We start from the raw sequence: 6,000 nt of genomic DNA on the forward strand, positions 1-6,000 counted from the left end.
GGCTACTTCCAAATACAGAAACCTTAGCGCTAAATGTCCCACTGGGAAAGAGAAAAACCCTGCAGCTATCAAGGGGTGGTGCTGACACCCCCACAGTATAGAATAATAAAAACAAGGTATTAACAGCGCTGGGAGAAACTCAAACCAAGACAAACATCATCAGTGAGATGTTAATCAGTAATGTAATCTCCAAATAGTGATAAACAGGAGAAACTATGGAGATTATAGTTATCCAATGATTTAATCACATACACAGTAGAGAATAAATACTCATCTCAATTGTCATTGCAACAGTTACATCACAAAGAATACAAAACATCAATTAAAATATTCACCAATAGGTATAACATCGATCATCTGCCTTAATAATGCTATAATAAAAAATGGATACAGATATTTATAATCAATGATAGTCCTGAATGTATGGACTCTAAATCCAAATGAATAGACATGCACAAAGTGGACCGTCAATAGAAACTCCAATGTTATGATGGAAAATGAATGTCTGTGGAATAAAGATTGGATAGGTAATTAAGATGTATATACCACAATCTTACTGATTTCCGTGGAATCCACCGGTAATGTAGATAGAGTTTGATATAACCGGGTTACTTCTCAATCGGATAAACAGTCTAGGAGCTTGGTACCTCCAGAATCTCATATAATGCAACACTTCCTGGCTACTTCCAACTCGAAATGAGGACTGGACGAAATCTGACTTTAATCGCCCACAGTTGAATCACTGTGGGCGATAAGCTGCGGGTTTGAAAAAGTGGAGATGTTGCCTGTAGCAACCAATCAAATTCTAGTTATTTATTTAGTACACTCTAGAAAATGACAGCTAGAATCTGATTGTTTGCTATAGGCAACATCTCCACTTTTTTAAAACCCGCAGCTTGATAAATTTACCCCTAAGGCTGCTTCAGTTGATACTTCTCTTCGTCTGTGTTATCCTAAGTTTTATTCGGATGAAATATTGGGTTAAAAAGTACAGCTAAAATTGTGACTGAAATAAAAAAACTGACAAAAATATTAAAATTAGAACAAAAAGTTAAAGAACCTGTTCTCTCTGTTGGGAATATAAGTTGATGGAATTTATAATTGAATTCTTCTAGGGTCCACATGTAATTTATTTTCAAGATCAGTTTTTGTATTGATCCTAAATGTATGTATATATTGAATTATGTACCGACAAGTTTACTGTTATACACCAAGTTTTTCAACATTACCCACCAAATGTTACCAAGAAAGGGACTGGATTTGTCCAATTAATTTTCTGTGGTGAATTGCTCACTCTTATGACTTAACATTTTAATTGGAGTAAGTAACCTATTAATCCTATTGTGCATTCTTTCATAGGCATCTTTTCATCCACTTCTTTTTTTTGAGAAGTGAACATCTCTGCGTAGTATAGAAAAGGACAGTGCACACAGGTTTCCTAATGTTGTGAATATCACCTGGAATGAATGTGGGTTTGAGGTGATCAAAGATTTGCTTCTATTCCGTTAAACAAGATGGGATACATCTATAACAGCATGCTGTCATATAGCAAAGCACTAAATAAGAAAAGTTGCTCTTCCCTTTGATATAGCAACATCTATAAGGTATAATTTAAAACTAACAAACTCCATATTTGGTAATACACATATGCAAGTAAGAATAATATAAGATAATATAATATACTAGCACAGCATTTTATAGGGAGAGACTACCAGCTAAGCGATAATTTGAGAAGAACATCTTGCCAAAATATAGAAACTAACATCTTAAGCATTCTTTCAAAACATTTTATAAACCTAAATTAATTTGTGTCTATGATAGTCCTCTATGTTTTTCATTTCCATCCATCTTGTATCCTATTACTAGATCCTCATATCAGGGGCCCAAATTAATTCATTTTAAACTAATATTACAGGTGGCGGGACAAGCAAGAGAAGTAGGACATGCTCAAATTTCTCCCATCATCGGTCTTATATAGAGGCTCATCTGATATGTCAGTTTGTTTATATATAGAGAACCATTTGTTTGTGAACAAAATGCAATGGAGGGGAGATGTATGAATAGACTTGTGTCACAAGCACAGAAAACTTAAAAATACAATTTGTTATGGTATGTCTGGTGTCATGTTAAAAGGAAATATATACCATATGTAACGCCACCTTAAAAGAATATCAAATGTGAAACAATGCCATGTGATTCTATAAATCACAGAAGGCCAACACTCAATAGAATTTGCCCTGTGTTTAATTGATAACAACATTCCTCTGAATACAGGACAAGGCACTTCCATGCACTTTGAAGCGAATAATAATATTTTTTAGAATTACTTACAAAACTTCACATAGGACGTAATTTATTAAGCGCTAAATGCCTCCTGTACCCTATGAACTATCGCCATTGCTCCCAGATTTCTTCCAAGGCACATGGGTTATTGTGCAAAATGGCAGCAAATGCAGAGGAGCAAACATTTCACAGGCAGAGGGGAGGAGTTGTGCACAGTAAATGCAGTCCTAATAAAGGACTGAGTAGGTGTTCTGATGGGCATCGTGTTGTGTAGCATTCCAGCAACTATATTTTCTTTTGTGGAGCAAGATTATTTTAATGAGATAGAGGCCACATTTTTATTGGGTATTCCTTTCCAAGCAGAGGATCGTGCGGACATTTCCAGTCCATATAAAGAATTCACTTTGTACCAGTTTAAAGCTGGTGGTTATATGTCTTGTCCTGTATTATTAATGGAATCCAATTTGTCCGTTCATGTTGCATTTTGGCAGAGAACCGCACCTCCATGTGCACATCTCACATATAGGTATGGCAGTCACATTGTCATAAAAAAACATTTTTCAACTTTGACACCAGCCATAAATCTATTGTACTATTTATGAAATGTAACAAATGAGAGTTGCAAACTTCTTGCTAATTACCGGGGAAAAAATATGATATAACGTATCACGTGGGAAATTGCCATGCACATGACACACAGCAGACTCCACCTTCTATTCAAAGAGGCAAGATCAACTTTAGGCTAAGTACACTCTCAAACCTTGTAACAGGACTCATTCACAATGTAACAAACCTCCATAGTTATGTCATTTATCTCTCACCATACCCTGAGGAGTGTAACAAATGCCATATGCCCAGGGGAAGGAGCGGAAACTATATTAACTGAGCTCTGCAAACTACTCATTCAGCCTATCTGCATGCTCTTGTACACCCCAACACTTCCAAAGTAGATAAGGCTACTGGTAGAGTGTCAGGAAATGGTTAGCTAGGTGTTCCAGGCTACTTTCTGATCTACTGCATGTTACCAGACTGGCTTGTTTGTAACTGTGCCTGATCTCAGCCCAGCTCTCCTGCAGTTTCATTAAGCTCTCTAGTCTGACTGACTGCCAGTGCTCCTAATAGTGTGATCTGCATTAATTCACTTTACTGACACTAACCTGCCAGATACTTCTTTGTGGAGTCTGCTCACAAACAGCCAAAGAAGTATACCTGACTTAGTTCTTCCTGTAGCTGGAAATATCACAGTTGTCTTCCCTGCATGCAGAGTACCCTTTACAGTGATTGTCTGTTTATGCCAGTGTTATGAACACGCTCCCAGTTTCCTTGACTTTGGGTGTTTACTGTATGAGGTTACACACAATTCCAGCACTCAAGTCTCTCTCTACCTATCACACAGGTTATAGACCTGTAATCACCCACAACAGTGCTCACACCCCCACACACTTCAGGTTTTCCACCACCTTTTGAATACAGACAATAGGACCCCGAGATACTGTCTCACACTGGCACACAAGGCTTCTGGCTACCCACAGGTTAGCAAGGCCCTCCCTAACAATCAAGGGTTAACTCATCACACCACCAGACTACATAACAAATGTAAATGCAAGCACACATTAGGCTTGTTAGTCAAATGTATAAACAAATCACACCGACATTCAAAGGGTTAACTTGCTCGAGCTATATTCTTCTTGACGGGCTAATGGATTCGTTAGAGTATCAAGGACGCCACTTATTAAATTTATAGATTTAATATACAAAGGTACAGGGCATTCAGATATAAAAGAAATAAATAATAATAAACAATTGACATAACATACACAAGCAAAACAGTTTACAATTAAAGGGATTACATTCAGAGTATAATTTACATGAGTTGTACAATCTGTGCCATGGGAAATTGGCTTGGAAGATGGACCGCTTATCAATGTGGATTGATATTCCCAAAAGACTGATAATTTGTTGCAACTGGTCTCAGCTTTTTAAAGACACCTTTACATCTTTCCCCACCTCCCAGGGGGTTGTGGTCTGTGACACTTTTTTCAATCACCATTTGCATGTTGCCTGATTTACTACCCTATTCTATTATGTGACCTTACTTTTCAGTGGAGCGTCACACAGACTCAATTTTATTATTAATAGATCCCATATGAATTTACCCATCTATTGATACCAAACAAGCCTAGGTACACGGTGTCAGTTTGAGCTTATACTCATTTACTCAACTTCTCTGTGTGGCAGAATTCTTATTTTGACATATGAGCTGCCATTCATCATGCTATTGAGGAATATGTGGATGATCACTACTTTTATTGATTTTACGGGTCATATTTTAAAACTGAATTATTCTTGTCTATACAAACTATAGCCAAGTCAGCACATGGTCTCTTTGAGCCAGACACAATGCTGAGCGGCCCCTAAAAGTCTATTCAAGTGTTAAAACTCCATCCTAGGCCAGCATATATTTCACCGCAGGGGCCTTTGAAGCCCCTAAAAGTCTATTCAAGTGTTAAAACTCCATCCTAGGCCAGCATATATTTCACCGCAGGGGCCTTTGAAGCTGCTACAGGTGACACTGCTATCTTCTAACACTGGGATGTGCAGAGCCACCGAATACACACAGACTCTCTGGCTTCACATTTTACACTTTAGTAGCTCAACTTATCAATGGATTCATTTGCTATCCCATATTTACACTGCAGTTATGATTTAGGCTTTATTCCCCACAATTATGTGATGGGTTAACCATTATAAATAACTGTAAGTTCTCTATGTTCACAACAGTCACTCTTTAGAAACTGCATCTGTGTGAAGGTATTTTACTCACATCAAGCAACATTGCAAGAGGATTTTGTCAATGAATCCTGCAGGCGCAGCATTAAATGATACAAACAAGCAAATTAATGGTATGGCTCAAGTAAATCAGGCCTTGCAGTCACAAGTACAGCGGTTCCATACTCGTGCAAGATTTTATACCTCCATCATCTCTTATCACAACCCTACCATATTGAAAGGGTCTAAAATATCTGATCAGTGCTCAGACTTGGGAAGAGACTTTCAAAAATGTCTTTCTTTGAGTCATAAGAACATATTGATTCCCCCTCCTGTTAGACTAGCTCTGCTAAAAGCTTTGTAATATTATAAGACTGCTGGAGGACACATAATACCTCCAAATTAATACTTTGTCAATTTTGGAGGCCTAAACTTCTTTCTGACGTTCGTGTGTTTGTGTCTAGCGGTGGTAGCTAGCATATCGATGCTGACTACTCCGACACTATTTACCCTGAATTCATGCACACTGCAGGTTCGGAAGGCGGTTCGAATGAGTTTTTTAATTAGAACCAAGCAATCAAATGAAATGACGATCGGTACTTTGGAACAACTATCATTTATTGTATTAGAATACACACTAATGCGATGTCAGGATAAAGGGTCGTTTATTGGGTGTTTGGTTTGATAATTGGCTGAAAAACCTCCAGTGTGTACCTAATCAAAGGAAAAATAGAAAGGAACTGCGCTCAACCCCAAAAATCGGCAAGAGCAGCGGTACTCAGGAATCCCTTCCTGTAAAGCAACCAATATACACACAATGTATTGCATTCAATCACCTAAAAATTACTGAATGCTTGGCATATATGTAGTTGTAATATTACATGAACAGTGCAAGGCAATATATCATGGGTTATAATGGGAACAAATGTTAAACAAGTTAAAGTAAAC

The sequence above is a fragment of the Mixophyes fleayi genome, chromosome 4, assembly GCF_038048845.1.
Source record: "Mixophyes fleayi isolate aMixFle1 chromosome 4, aMixFle1.hap1, whole genome shotgun sequence".
In the NCBI taxonomy this organism is placed as follows: domain Eukaryota; kingdom Metazoa; phylum Chordata; class Amphibia; order Anura; family Limnodynastidae; genus Mixophyes; species Mixophyes fleayi.